Source organism: Rutidosis leptorrhynchoides, chromosome 5 (assembly GCF_046630445.1).
Source record: "Rutidosis leptorrhynchoides isolate AG116_Rl617_1_P2 chromosome 5, CSIRO_AGI_Rlap_v1, whole genome shotgun sequence".
In the NCBI taxonomy this organism is placed as follows: domain Eukaryota; kingdom Viridiplantae; phylum Streptophyta; class Magnoliopsida; order Asterales; family Asteraceae; genus Rutidosis; species Rutidosis leptorrhynchoides.
In genome coordinates, this window is record NC_092337.1 from 363139673 (window position 1) to 363157117 (window position 17445).

Consider the following 17445-nt stretch of genomic DNA (forward strand, 5'->3'; position numbering starts at 1 on the left):
GTCTTACATTTAAGTCTTGATTGATCGAGGATTGTTATACATATACACAATTCCTAGAAACCCTAGTTTACCACCATAAATCCTAAGACTTGAAAAAAAACTACACACTTGTATACTTGTGAAATTAAGTATATAACATGATCAAGTATTATTGATTAAGTAATCATCCTTAATCCACCTAGTTAGTAAAATACTACAACATTAGTCATTAACTAAGTCTTACTCAAGATTATAACACCTAATTATATACTTACATCTAAACTTAAAACTAATCTAAGATTAACCAAAAGACTACATGTAATTAACATTACTTAATTAGCACTAATTACATGCAAATATAACAAACACTTGTCATTTCCATGCATAATTAACTAAGTAAAGATTGATTAGTCATCTTCTCTTTTCTTCTCCTTATGCCACATTACATATACATGTCACTTCCATGCATGATTAGCTAGTAAGTGTGCTTAGTCATTTAACCTCTTTTTCTTCTCCATGTTACATGCCATCATCATCATTCCCATAAGATCAAATTGGTAACTCTTGAACTCACTTACTAATCTTAATCATGCACTAAATCCTCTCTAAGTTACAGCCATTTCTTTCTTCTTTGTTCATCTTCATCAACTCATACATCATCATTACTCAAGGTATAATTACCAAGAACACTTCTTTTATTTCTTACCAAGTTACTTTCAAGAGAAATGGGTGTAAAAGCTTAATCTAGAGTGTTAAAAACACTCAATGATGATTACATGGCTAACTCTAATCTTGATCATAAGTAACTAAAAATATGTTTTACATATGTTTAACGACCTAAAATAAACTTAAAATGAAAAGGGATATAGCTAAAATGTATTAAGATTACTAGTTAGTTCTTAACTTACAAAGAAACCAAATCAGTCTTCATTTGGTGGAATTTTTAGAAAATACTTACACTCACTTTTGCTACTGGAATTTTTTTAGATTCTAAAACTTTTATGAGTCCTAGACCTTCTGTAAAAATCCCATGATTTATAAAGTAGTTTAAGTATTTCTTTTGTATTTTTACTTTTTATGGGTACTGATTTGGACAGAATCTGTCCAACACACATGTATCACCAAAAATGAGGTACCAAGGTTTAGATATGAAAACTTAGGAGATTTTCATTATAAAATAGACTAAAAATAGAACATGTTAGGCTTTGGAATCATATAAAAAGCTTAAGAAATGATTAGGATATGGTCTTGTACATTTAAATAATGGGTTTTAAACTTGTTGAAACTGTCACCACTTAGAATATAAAGAAAACGTACACAACTTATGTTTTCTGAGCAAAACGAATTTTTGAACTAAAATATAACTATATTGGGGTAAGACTTCAAAAGGATAAGTCTAAATAAATTAATTTACTATTTTTAGTGATATTAAACTTTAAACTAGTCAAAACAGTCCAATTGTAGTAAAATAATTCTATAAAATTCATTTTTATGATATAAATTACAAATCTTATATTTTTAGACCTCCAACACATATACCTTCACATATAAAATAAGAATTACCTTATATCACTACTTTTTAAATAAGAAATCAACTTCTAAAACTACTTGTAAAATCAGTCCACATAGAAACCTTAACTTGTAAACCGAGAAACCGTCTTTTAAAAGCAGAGTACACTATGTTACATTTGAACATAAATCAAATCATTAGTATTAATAATATTAGTAATAACACACCTCTGACCTTAACTTATGTATTTAGGTCCCGAGCTCGAAGTACATCAAAGTACTTAAACCACAAATCCAAGCTTTATACCGCATAACATCACCTGTGAGTATCATAGTCCCATTTTACTTGCTTTTAGCAAACTTACTATTTTGGGATGAGAAACATGCTTCTTTTATGTTTTACATTATGGACATAAGTGCTTAAAACTATATTTTATTGTGTTGAGTTTGTGACTGAAATGTCCCGTTCTTATTGATTAAAAACGTTCCATATTAATTGATTTCGTTGCGAGGTTTTGACCTCTATATGACACGTTTTTCAAAGACTGCATTCATTTTAAAACAAACCATAACCTTTATTTCATCAATAAAGGTTTAAAAAGCTTTACGTAGATTATCAAATAATGATAATCTAAAATATCCTGTTTACACACGACCATTACATAATGGTTTACAATACAAATATGTTACAACAAAATAAGTTTCTTGAATGCAGTTTTTACACAATATCATACAAGCATGGACTCCAAATCTCGTCCTTATTTAAGTATGCGACAGCGGAAGCTCTTAATAATCACCTGAGAATAAACATGCTTAAAACGTCAACAAAAATGGTGGTGAGTTATAGGTTTAACCTATATATATCAAATCATAATAATAGACCACAAGATTTCATATTTCAATACACATCCCATACATAGAGATAAAAATCATTCATATGGTGAACACCTGGTAACCGACAATAACAAGATGCATATATAAGAATATCCCCATCATTCCGGGACACCCTTCGGATATGATATAAATTTCGAAGTACTAAATCATCCGGTACTTTGGATGGGGTTTGTTAAGCCCAATAGATCTATCTTTAGGATTCGCGTCAATTAGGGTGTCTGTTCCCTAATTCTTAGATTACCAGACTTAATAAAAAGGGGCATATTCGATTTCGATAATTCAACCATAGAATGTAGTTTCACTTACTTGTGTCTATTTTGTAAATCATTTATAAAACCTGCATGTATTCTCATCCCAAAAATATTAGATTTTAAAAGTGGGACTACAACTCACTTTCACAGATTTTTACTTCGTCGGGAAGTAAGACTTGGCCACTGGTTGATTCACGAACCTATAACAATATACACATATATATCAAAGTATGTTCAAAATATATTTACAACACTTTTAATATATTTTGATGTTTTAAGTTTATTAAGTCAGCTGTCCTCGTTAGTAACCTACAACTAGTTGTCCACAGTTAGATGTACAGAAATAAATCGATAAATATTATCTTGAATTAATCCACGACCCAGTGTATATGTATCTCAGTATTGATCACAACTCAAACTATATATATTTTGGAATCAACCTCAACCCTGTATAGCTAACTCCAACATTCACATATAGAGTGTCTATGGTTGTTCCTAAATATATATAGATGTGTCGACATGATAGGTCAAAACATTGTATACGTGTCTATGGTATCTCAAGATTACATAATATACAATACAAGTTGATTAAATTATGGTTGGAATAGATTTGTTACCAATTTTCACGTAGCTAAAATGAGAAAAATTATCCAATCTTGTTTTACCCATAACTTCTTCATTTTAAATCCGTTTTGAGTGAATCAAATTGCTATGGTTTCATATTGAACTCAATTTTATGAATCTAAATAGAAAAAGTATAGGTTTATAGTCGGAAAAATAAGTTACAAGTCATTTTTGTAAAGGTAGTCATTTCAGTCGAAAGAACGACGTCTAGATGACCTTTTTAGAAAACATACTTCCACTTTGAGTTTAACCATAATTTTTGGATATAGTTTCATGTTCATAATAACAATCATTTTCTCAGAATAACAACTTTTAAATCAAAGTTTATCATAGTTTTTAATTAACTAACCCAAAACAGCCCGCGGTGTTACTACGACGGCGTAAATCCGGTTTTACGGTGTTTTTCGTGTTTCCAGGTTTTAAATCATTAAGTTAGCATATCATATAGATATAGAACATGTGTTTAGTTGATTTTAAAAGTCAAGTTAGAAGGATTAACTTTTATTTGCGAACAAGTTTAGAATTAACTAAACTATGTTCTAGTGATTACAAGTTTAAACCTTCGAATAAGATAGCTTTATATGTATGAATCGAATGATGTTATGAACATCATTACTACCTTAAGTTCCTTGGATAAACCTACTAGAAAAGAGAAAAATAGATCTAGCTTCAACGGATCCTTAGATGGCTCGAAGTTCTTGAAGCAGAATCATGACACGAAAACAAGTTCAAGTAAGATCATCACTTGAAATAAGATTGTTATAGTTATAGAAATTGAACCAAAGTTTGAATATGATTATTACCTTGTATTAGAATGATAACCTACTGTAATAAACAAAGATTTCTTGAGGTTGGATGATCACCTTACAAGATTGGAAGTGAGCTAGCAAACTTGAAAGTATTCTTGATTTTATGAAACTAGAACTTTTGGAATTTATGAAGAACACTTAGAACTTGAAGATAGAACTTGAGAGAGATCAATTATATGAAGAACATTGAAGAATGAAAGTGTTTGTAGGTGTTTTTGGTCGTTGGTGTATGGATTAGATATAAAGGATATGTTATTTTGTTTTCATGTAAATAAGTCATGAATGATTACTCATATTTTTGTAATTTTATGAGATATTTCATGCTAGTTGCCAAATGATGGTTCCCACATGTGTTAGGTGACTCACATGGGCTGCTAAGAGCTGATCATTGGAGTGTATATACCAATAGTACATACATCTAAAAGCTGTGTATTGTACGAGTACGAATACGGGTGCATACGAGTAGAATTGTTGATGAAACTGAACGAGGATGTAATTGTAAGCATTTTTGTTAAGTAGAAGTATTTTGATAAGTGTATTGAAGTCTTTCAAAAGTGTATAAATACATATTAAAACACTACATGTATATATATTTTAACTGAGTCGTTAACTCATCGTTAGTCGTTACATGTAAATGTTGTTTTGAAACCTTTAGGTTAACGATCTTGTTGAATGTTGTTAACCCATTGTTTATTATAACAAATGAGATGTTAAATTGTTATATTATCATGATATTATGATATATAATATATCTTAGTATGATGTATATACTGTTAAATGTCGTTACAACGATAATCGTTACATATATGTCTCGTTTCGAAATCATTAAGTTAGTAGTCTTATTTTTACATATGTAATTCATTGTTAATACACTTAATAATATATTTACTTATCATTTAAAATAATTAACCAAGTGTATCAATATCTTAATATGATTCATATGTACCTAGTAAGACGTTGTTATAACGATAATCGTTATATATATCGTTTTCGAGTTTCTTAAATTAATAGTCTCATTTTTATGTATATAACTCATTGTTAAAATACCTAATGAGATACATACTTATAATAAAATCATGTTAACTATATATATAACCATATATATGTCATCGTATAGTTTTTACATGTTTTAACGTTCGTGAATCACCGGTCAACTTGGGTGGTCAATTGTCTATATGAAACATATTTCAATTAATCAAGTCTTAACAAGTTTAATTGCTTAACATGTTGGAAACATTTAATCATGTAAATATCAATCTCAATTAATATATATAAATATGGAAAAGTTCGGGTCACTACAGTACCTACCCGTTAAATAAATTTCGTCCCGAAATTTTAAGCTGTTGAAGGTGTTGACGAATATTCTGGAAATAGATGCGGGTATTTCTTCTTCATCTGATCTTCACGCTCCCAGGTGAACTCGGGTCCTCTACGAGCATTCCATCGAACCTTAACAATTGGTATCTTGTTTTGCTTAAGTCTTTTAACCTCACGATCCATTATTTCGACGGGTTCTTCGATGAATTGAAGTTTTTCGTTGATTTGGATTTCATCTAACGGAATAGTGAGACCTTCTTTAGCAAAACATTTCTTCAAATTCGAGACGTGGAAAGTGTTATGTACAGCCGCGAGTTGTTGAGGTAACTCTAGTCGGTAAGCTACTGGTCCGACACGATCAATAATCTTGAATGGTCCAATATACCTTGGATTTAATTTCCCTCGTTTACCAAATCGAACAACGCCTTTCCAAGGTGCAACTTTAAGCATGACCATCTCTCCAATTTCAAATTCTATATCTTTTCTTTTAATGTCAGCGTAGCTCTTTTGTCGACTTTGGGCGGTTTTCAACCGTTGTTGAATTTGGATGATCTTCTCGGTAGTTTCTTGTATAATCTCCGGACCCGTAATCTGTCTATCCCCCACTTCACTCCAACAAATCGGAGACCTGCACTTTCTACCATAAAGTGCTTCAAACGGCGCCATCTCAATGCTTGAATGGTAGCTGTTGTTGTAGGAAAATTTTGCTAACGGTAGATGTCGATCCCAACTGTTTCCGAAATCAATAACACATGCTCGTAGCATGTCTTCAAGCGTTTGTATCGTCCTTTCGCTCTGCCCATCAGTTTGTGGATGATAGGCAGTACTCATGTCTAGACGAGTTCCTAATGCTTGCTGTAATGTCTGCCAGAATCTTGAAATAAATCTGCCATCCCTATCAGAGATAATAGAGATTGGTATTCCATGTCTGGAGACGACTTCCTTCAAATACAGTCGTGCTAACTTCTCCATCTTGTCATCTTTTCTTATTGGCAGGAAGTGTGCTGATTTGGTGAGACGATCAACTATTACCCAAATAGTATCAAAACCACTTGCAGTCCTTGGCAATTTAGTGATGAAATCCATGGTAATGTTTTCCCATTTCCATTCTGGGATTTCGGGTTGATGAAGTAGACCTGATGGTTTCTGATGCTCAGCTTTGACCTTAGAACATGTCAAACATTCTCCTACGTATTTAGCAACATCGGCTTTCATACCCGGCCACCAAAAATGTTTCTTGAGATCCTTGTACATCTTTCCCGTTCCAGGATGTATTGAGTATCTGGTTTTATGAGCTTCTCTAAGTACCATTTCTCTCATATCTCCAAATTTTGGTACCCAAATCCTTTCAGCCCTATACCGGGTTCCGTCTTCCCGAATATTAAGATGCTTCTCCGATCCTTTGGGTATTTCATCCTTTAAATTTCCCTCTTTTAAAACTCCTTGTTGCGCCTCCTTTATTTGAGTAGTAAGGTTATTATGAATCATTATATTCATAGATTTTACTCGAATGGGTTCTCTGTCCTTCCTGCTCAAGGCATCGGCTACCACATTTGCCTTCCCCGGGTGGTAACGAATCTCAAAGTCGTAATCATTCAACAATTCAATCCACCTACGCTGCCTCATATTCAGTTGTTTCTGATTAAATATGTGTTGAAGACTTTTGTGGTCGGTATATATAATACTTTTGACCCCATATAAGTAGTGCCTCCAAGTCTTTAATGCAAAAACAACCGCGCCTAATTCCAAATCATGCGTCGTATAATTTTTCTCGTGAATCTTCAATTGTCTAGACGCATAAGCAATCACCTTCGTTCGTTGCATTAATACACAACCGAGACCTTGCTTTGATGCGTCACAATAAATCACAAAATCATCATTCCCTTCAGGCAATGACAATATAGGTGCCGTAGTTAGCTTTTTCTTCAATAACTGAAACGCTTTCTCTTGTTCATCCTTCCATTCAAATTTCTTCCCTTTATGCGTTAATGCAGTCAAGGGTTTTGCTATTCTGGAAAAGTCTTGGATGAACCTTCTGTAGTAACCAGCTAGTCCTAAAAACTGGCGTATGTGTTTCGGAGTTTTCGGGGTTTCCCACTTTTCAACAGTTTCTATCTTTGCTGGATCCACCTTAATACCTTCTTTGTTCACTATGTGACCGAGGAATTGAACTTCTTCCAACCAAAATGCACATTCTGAAAACTTAGCGTACAATTCTTCCTTCCTCAATACTTCTAACACCTTTCTCAAATGTTCACCGTGTTCTTGGTCATTCTTTGAGTAAATAAGTATGTCATCAATGAAAACAATGACAAACTTGTCAAGGTATGGTCCACACACTCGGTTCATAAGGTCCATGAACACAGCTGGTGCATTAGTTAAACCAAATGGCATGACCATAAACTTGTAATGACCGTAACGTGTTCTGAAAGCAGTCTTTGGAATATCATCTTCTTTCACCCGCATTTGATGATACCCGGAACGTAAGTCAATCTTTGAATAAACAGACGAGCCTTGTAGTTGATCAAATAAGTCGTCGATTCTCGGTAGTGGGTAACGGTTCTTGATGGTAAGTTTGTTCAACTCTCGGTAGTCGATACACAACCTGAATGTACCATCTTTCTTCTTGACAAACAAAACAGGAGCTCCCCACGGTGATGTGCTTGGTCGAATGAAACCACGCTCTAAAAGTTCTTGTAATTGGCTTTGCAGTTCTTTCATCTCGCTGGGTGCGAGTCTGTAAGGAGCACGAGCTATTGGTGCAGCTCCTGGTACAAGATCTATTTGTAATTCAACGGATCGATGTGGGGGTAATCCCGGTAATTTTTTCGGAAATACATCGGGAAATTCTTTTGCGACGGGAACATCATTGATGCTCTTTTCTTCAGTTTGTACTTTCTCGACGTGTGCTAGAACAGCATAGCAACCTTTTCTTATTAGTTTTTGTGCCTTCAAATTACTAATAAGATGTAGCTTCGTGTTGCCCTTTTCTCCATACACCATTAAGGGTTTTCCTTTTTCTCGTATAATGCGAATTGCATTTTTGTAACAAACGATCTCTGCTTTCACTTCTTTCAACCAGTCCATACCGATTATCACATCAAAACTCCCTAACTCTACTGGTATCAAATCAATCTTAAATGTTTCGCTAACCAGTTTAATTTCTCGATTCCGACATATATTATCTGCTGAAATTAATTTACCATTTGCTAATTCGAGTAAAATAGTAAAACTATCCAAAGGCGTCAATGGACAACTTAATTTAGCACAAAAATCTCTACTCATATAGCTTCTATCCGCACCCGAATCAAATAAAACGTAAGCAGATTTATTGTCAATAAGAAACGTACCCGTAACAAGCTCCGGGTCTTCTTGTGCCTCTGCCACATTAATATTGAAAACTCTTCCGCGGCCTTGTCCATTCGTGTTCTCCTGGTTCGGGCAATTTCTAATAATGTGGCCCGGTTTTCCACATTTATAACAAACTACATTGGCATAACTTGCTCCGACACTACTTGCTCCGCCATTACTCGTTCCGACACCATTTGTTCCTTTCGTTCTATTAACCCCTGGTCCGTAGACCTCACACTTCGCCGCGCTATGACCATTTCTTTTACACTTGTTGCAAAATTTGGTGCAGAACCCCGAGTGATACTTTTCACACCTTTGGCATAGCTGCTTCTGATTGTTGTTGTTGTTGCGGTTATTATTGTTGTTTGGATGATTGTTGTAGTTGCTATTGTTGTTGTTGGGCCGTTTGTTGTAGTTGCGATTGATGTTGCGATTGTTGGGATAATTGTTGCGATTATTGTTGTTGTTGTATTGGTGATTCTTATCACCGTTTTCCTCCCACTTTCTTTTGACTTGCTTCACATTGGCCTCTTCAGCAGTCTGTTCTTTAATTCTTTCTTCAATCTGGTTCACTAGTTTGTGAGCCATTCTACATGCCTGTTGTATGGAGGCGGGCTCGTGTGAACTTATATCTTCTTGGATTCTTTCCGGTAATCCTTTCACAAACGCGTCGATCTTCTCTTCCTCATCTTCGAATGCTCCCGGACACAATAGGCACAATTCTGTGAATCGTCTTTCGTACGTGGTAATATCAAATCCTTGGGTTCGTAACCCTCTAAGTTCTGTCTTGAGCTTATTGACCTCGGTTCTGGGACGGTACTTCTCGTTCATCAAGTGCTTGAATGCTGACCACGGTAGTGCGTACGCATCGTCTTGTCCCACTTGCTCTAGATAGGTATTCCACCATGTTAATGCAGAACCTGTGAAGGTATGCGTAGCGTACTTCACTTTGTCCTCTTCAGTACACTTACTTATGGCAAACACCGATTCGACCTTCTCGGTCTACCGTTTCAATCCGATCGGTCCTTCGGTTCCATCAAATTCCAAAGGTTTACAGGCAGTGAATTCTTTGTAGGTACATCCTACACGATTTCCTGTACTGCTAGATCCAATGTTATTGTTGGTATGTAGCGCAGCCTGTACTGCGGCTATGTTTGAAGCTAGAAAAATACGGAATTCCTCTTCATTCATATTCACGGTGTGTCGAGTAGTCGGTGCCATTTCCTTCAAAATAGTCAAATGGAACAAGTTAATCATACAGAATATTAAGAGTAGTTAATAGTATTTCGTAGCATAATATGAACTCATTTATAAAAGCTTTTTCTTCATATTAGCATTTTATAAGTTTAAATTCGGGTAGTACCTACCCGTTAAGTTCATACTTAGTAGCTAATATACAATTCAACTACTACAATTCTATATGAAAAACTGATTATAATAATATTTCGCGTTCAAACTTTTATACAATATTTTACAAACTTACAATACCGCTTATTTTACATAAAGCATGAAATATAGCACACAATAACTTTGATACAAGATAGTTGTGAAGATAATTCTAGCTAGTACACAAGTCGTTCAGCAAAGGTAATAAAGACACGTAATTCATACGTCCAGAAACAAGTCATGCATTCTGGTTTTACTAGGACTACTTCCCATCCTTGGTCTTGTGGAACATAACCGTTATGGCCGTTGATAAGACAGCGTGTTGTAACGTCGTTAAAGGGACGAGGGTTACGTAATGTCCAACAGTCTCGTAACAATCTAAAAACCTCATTTCTTACCCCAATTACCGACTCCGTCACTTGTGGGAACGTTTTGTTTAATAGTTGTAGGCCGATGTTCTTGTTCTCACTTTGGTGAGAAGCGAACATTACTAATCCGTAAGCATAACATGCTTCTTTATGTTGCATGTTAGCCGCTTTTTCTAAATCACGAAGTCCAATATTCGGATATATTGAGTCAAAATAATTTCTTAACCCATTGCGTAAAATAGCATTTGGGTTCCCCGCAATATATGCGTCAAAGTAAACACATCGTAACTTATGGATTTCCCAATGTGATATCCCCCATCTTTCGAACGAAAGCCTTTTATAAACCAAGGCATTCTTGGAACGTTCTTCGAATGTCTTACAAACTGATCTCGCCTTAAATAGTTGTGCCGAAGAATTCTGACCGACTCTAGACAAGATTTCATCAATCATGTCTCCGGGTAGGTCTCTTAAAATATTGGGTTGTCTATCCATTTTGTGTTTTTATACTGTAAAATAGACAAGAGTTAGATTCATAAAAAAAATACTTATTAATACAAGCAATTTTTACATATATCATAAAGCATAAGCACACTATATTACATATATTACACCACACGAATACAACTATCTTATTCCGACTCGCTTGTTTCTTCTTCTTCGGTTTTGGTTCGTTCTGCCAAGTTTCTAGGGATATATGATGTTCCCCTAATACGAGCCGTCGTGATCCACATTGGTTTAGAAAAACCTGGTGGTTTAGAGGTTCCCGGGACATTGTTACAACTTAAGGACTTCGGGGGTTGACGATACATATAAAGTTCATCGGGGTTGGAATTATATTTCTCTATTTTTATGCCCTTTCCCTTATTATTTTCTTTTGCCTTTTTAAATTCAGTTGGGGTAATTTCTATAACATCATCGGAATTCTCGTCGGAATCCGATTCATCGGAGAATTGGTAATCCTCCCAATATTTTGCTTCCTTGGCGGAAACACCATTGACCATAATTAACCTTGGTCGGTTGGTTGAGGATTTTCTTTTACTTAACCGTTTTATTATTTCCCCCACCGGTTCTATTTCTTCATCCGGTTCCGATTCTTCTTCCGGTTCCGATTCTTCTTCCGGTTCCGACTCTTCTTCCAGTTCCTCTTCGGGAACTTGTGAATCAGTCCACGAATTATTCCAATTTACATTTGACTCTTCATTATTATTAGGTGAGTCAATGGGACTTGTTCTAGAGGTAGACATCTATCACATAATATCAAACGCGTTAAGAGATTAATATATCACATAATATTCACATGTTAAAAATATATAGTTTCCAACAAAATTTGTTAAGCAATCATTTTTCAAGTAAACACGGTCGAAGTCCAGACTCACTAATGCATCCTAACAAATTCGATAAGACACACTATGCAAAATTCTGGTTCTCTAAGACCAACGCTCTGATACCAACTGAAATGTCCCGTTCTTATTGATTAAAAACGTTCCATATTAATTGATTTCGTTACGAGGTTTTGACCTCTATATGAGACGTTTTTCAAAGACTGCATTCATTTTAAAACAAACCATAACCTTTATTTCATCAATAAAGGTTTAAAAAGCTTTACGTAGATTATCAAATAATGATAATCTAAAATATCCTGTTTACACACGACCATTACATAATGGTTTACAATACAAATATGTTACAACAAAATAAGTTTCTTGAATGCAGTTTTTACACAATATCATACAAGCATGGACTCCAAATCTCGTCCTTATTTAAGTATGCGACAGCGGAAGCTCTTAATAATCACCTGAGAATAAACATGCTTAAAACGTCAACAAAAATGTTGGTGAGTTATAGGTTTAACCTATATATATCAAATCATAATAATAGACCACAAGATTTCATATTTCAATACACATCCCATACATAGAGATAAAAATCATTCATATGGTGAACACCTGGTAACCGACAATAACAAGATGCATATATAAGAATATCCCCATCATTCTGGGACACCCTTCGGATATGATATAAATTTCGAAGTACTAAAGCATCCGGTACTTTGGATGGGGTTTGTTAAGCCCAATAGATCTATCTTTAGGATTCGCGTCAATTAGGGTGTCTGTTCCCTAATTCTTAGATTACCAGACTTAATAAAAAGGGGCATATTCGATTTCGATAATTCAACCATAGAATGTAGTTTCACTTACTTGTGTCTATTTTGTAAATCATTTATAAAACCTGCATGTATTCTCATCCCAAAAATATTAGATTTTAAAAGTGGGACTATAACTCACTTTCACAGATTATTACTTCGTCGGGAAGTAAGACTTGGCCACTGGTTGATTCACGAACCTATAACAATATACACATATATATCAAAGTATGTTCAAAATATATTTACAACACTTTTAATATATTTTGATGTTTTAAGTTTATTAAGTCAGCTGTCCTCGTTAGTAACCTACAACTAGTTGTCCACAGTTAGATGTACAGAAATAAATCGATAAATATTATCTTGAATCAATCCACGACCCATTGTATATGTATCTCAGTATTGATCACAACTCAAACTATATATATTTTGGAATCAACCTCAACCCTGTATAGCTAACTCCAACATTCACATATAGAGTGTCTATGGTTGTTCCGAAATATATATAGATGTGTCGACATGATAGGTCGAAACATTGTATACGTGTCTATGGTATCTCAAGATTACATAATATACAATACAAGTTGATTAAATTATGGTTGGAATAGATTTGTTACCAATTTTCACGTAGCTAAAATGAGAAAAATTATCCAATCTTGTTTTACCCATAACTTCTTCATTTTAAATCCGTTTTGAGTGAATCAAATTGCTATGGTTTCATATTGAACTCAATTTTATGAATCTAAATAGAAAAAGTATAGGTTTATAGTCGGAAAAATAAGTTACAAGTCATTTTTGTAAAGGTAGTCATTTCAGTCGAAAGAACGACGTCTAGATGACCATTTTAGAAAACATACTTCCACTTTGAGTTTAACCATAATTTTTGGATATAGTTTCATGTTCATAATAACAATCATTTTTTCAGAATAACAACTTTTAAATCAAAGTTTATCATAGTTTTTAATTAACTAACCCAAAACAGCCCGCGGTGTTACTACGACGGCGTAAATCCGGTTTTACGGTGTTTTTCGTGTTTCCAGGTTTTAAATCATTAAGTTAGCATATCATATAGATATAGAACATGTGTTTAGTTGATTTTAAAAGTCAAGTTAGAAGGATTAACTTTTATTTGCGAACAAGTTTAGAATTAACTAAACTATGTTCTAGTGATTACAAGTTTAAACCTTCGAATAAGATAGCTTTATATGTATGAATCGAATGATGTTATGAACATCATTACTACCTTAAGTTCCTTGGATAAACCTACTGGAAAAGAGAAAAATAGATCTAGCTTCAACGGATCCTTAGATGGCTCGAAGTTCTTGAAGCAGAATCATGACACGAAAACAAGTTCAAGTAAGATCATCACTTGAAATAAGATTGTTATAGTTATAGAAATTGAACCAAAGTTTGAATATCATTATTACCTTGTATTAGAATGATAACCTACTGTAAGAAACAAAGATTTCTTGAGGTTGGATGATCACCTTACAAGATTGGAAGTGAGCTAGCAAACTTGAAAGTATTCTTGATTTTATGAAACTAGAACTTTTGGAATTTATGAAGAACACTTAGAACTTGAAGATAGAACTTGAGAGAGATCAATTAGATGAATAAAATTGAAGAATGAAAGTGTTTGTAGGTGTTTTTGGTCGTTGGTGTATGGATTAGATATAAAGGATATGTTATTTTGTTTTCATGTAAATAAGTCATGAATGATTACTCATATTTTTGTAATTTTATGAGATATTTCATGCTAGTTGCCAAATGATGGTTCCCACATGTGTTAGGTGACTCACATGGGCTACTAAGAGCTGATCATTGGAGTGTATATACCAATAGTACATACATCTAAAAGCTGTGTATTGTACGAGTACGAATACGGGTGCATACGAGTAGAATTGTTGATGAAACTGAACGAGGATGTAATTGTAAGCATTTTTGTTAAGTAGAAGTATTTTGATAAGTGTATTGAAGTCTTTCAAAAGTGTATAAATACATATTAAAACACTACATGTATATATATTTTAACTGAGTCGTTAACTCATCGTTAGTCGTTACATGTAAATGTTGTTTTGAAACCTTTAGGTTAACGATCTTGTTGAATGTTGTTAACCCATTGTTTATTATAACAAATGAGATGTTAAATTGTTATATTATCATGATATTATGATATATAATATATCTTAGTATGATGTATATACTGTTAAATGTCGTTACAACGATAATCGTTACATATATGTCTCGTTTCGAAATCATTAAGTTAGTAGTCTTATTTTTACATATGTAATTCATTGTTAATACACTTAATAATATATTTACTTATCATTTAACATAATTAACCAAGTGTATCAATATCTTAATATGATTCATATGTACCTAGTAAGACGTTGTTATAACGATAATCGTTATATATATCGTTTTCGAGTTTCTTAAATTAATAGTCTCATTTTTATGTATATAACTCATTGTTAAAATACCTAATGAGATACATACTTATAATAAAATCATGTTAACTATATATATAACCATATATATGTCATCGTATAGTTTTTACATGTTTTAACGTTCGTGAATCACCGGTCAACTTGGGTGGTCAATTGTCTATATGAAACATATTTCAATTAATCAAGTCTTAACAAGTTTAATTGCTTAACATGTTGGAAACATTTAATCATGTAAATATCAATCTCAATTAATATATATAAACATGGAAAAGTTCGGGTCACTACAGTGACTTAGCTTAAACCCCGATTCTGATATCGTTAATTACTTGTTTATGGTAAACGCGAATAATGTGGATAGATCTATTTGAGGGTGACTCCTCACATCCGGCATAGTCTTTAGGCTAGCGAATGCATAACCTTCGACTTTGTAGCTCTAGCTAAGTGAGACTACATGATTTCGGGTTCTTGATTGTTAAGTTCGATATCGGGAGCTCATGTTTATTTAGAATATATTTACAACTGTTTATACTTGAAAATCTTATGGTCCATACATTTATATACATTAAACCTATGATCTCACCAACATTATTGTTGATGTTTTTAAGCATGTGTTTTCTCAGGTCCTTAAGCAGGAGTCCGCATACATTCAGGTTGGCTTTTGGGATGTCGTCAGGATGTCGGGATGTCGTTTTAAAAATAAATCATCATGCACTATGTTTAAGTGTTGTACTTTGTTATGTTATGGTTGTAATTGTTGTACTTTACTTTTAAGTCCCGACATGTAACTCAAAACTTGTACTTGTGTGTTGAAATAAAAACGTTTCCGCTGTCGTCTTTAGAAATCGTTAACTATAACTGGGACACCTATCACGTCACATTTCGGGATCGAAATGACGTCGTGACAGACATGGTATCAGAGCCCATGTTATAGGGAACCAGGAATGCATTAGTGTGTCTAAGATTCTAGGATGCATTAGTGAGTCGGGTCTATAACGGAGTCATTTTCATCTTTCACGTATTTTAGTCTTTTGTTGTCATTTTGCTTATCGAAACTTCTATATGTTAACTTGTATGTTTTTGTGTGATGACTTAAGATGGCCGCCTCACAAAGCTCTATGTCTTCCAACTACTATCCCGACCCGATAGTGAACTCAAGCTCAACTGGTGATGATAGCTTCGACGAAGACGCGAATGTTTACCAGTCATTTTGGAGACGTTGGGGTTGGGTTAGAACCATGATTTCCTCTTGGGTACATGAGGAAGGTACACCTTATCATGAGGTGCACGTTCCACCATCACGAGGAGGTGTTGATGTCTTGACTGGCCAAACTGTTAGGGACACTCTTTTTACCGTTATTTCCCGAATTCGCCATCTTGATAACCGTATCTCTAGGGTTTTTGAATCTGTTTATGCGTTATATGATTCCGATAAGCAAGAGGCATTAGAGGCTTCTATTAAGGATCTTAAGGATGACTATGATGACCTTTATGCTTGGGTAGAGCTCAATAAGCAGTGGATGGAGCGACATGCAGATAGTGTTGATAGTATGGAGCGATATGCGGGTAATATTGATAGGATGGAGCGTAACATGATTGATTTTGATTCGAGGTTGGGTGCTATGGAGGTGATGCATTTAGCAGACTTGCAAATGTTCGCTCAAGATCGCCAATGGAGATCTTAGATTGCTTTGGGAGATTGTGGTGATCCCTACTAGTGTTCTATGACATTAGTATATTTTGACTATCTATCACCTAATCGGATATATATAGGAATAGTAGTAGTGACTTAACTTGTACTAACAAATTATCTAAGTGAACTGTAATGGGTAGATATTACCCAAGTTTTGTAATTATAAAATGCTAATGGAAAAGGCTTTTATTATTATGAAGTTTAGTTCATTTCCTTAATTGTGCCATTATGTACAATCACTACTATTTATTTTTTATATATTACTCTAAGTAATTGATGTCTCTTTTTGATTATCATGAAGGATAATGCAAACACGAAGGACTTTTACTGACGCTCAAGTTGACGAGATGATTAGTCAAAGGGTTAATGAAGCTTTAGCCGCTGCTAAGGCACGGAGAGTGCAAGCTAATGCGAGTCAAGCTGGAGGTTCAAGTGGAAATAATGTTCCACAAAGATGTACCTACAAGGAGTTCTCCAACTGCAAACCTCAAACTTTCACTGGAATAGAAGGACCGGTTAGTTTGATGAGGTGGTTTGAGAGGCTCGAGTCAGTCTTTCGAATAAGCAACTGTTCAAATACGGATAGAGTAAAGTTTGCTACTTGTACTCTTCAAGATGGTGCCCTGACATGGTGGAACAATTATGCCAGCCTGCAGGAATGGACGCGTCGTATGCAA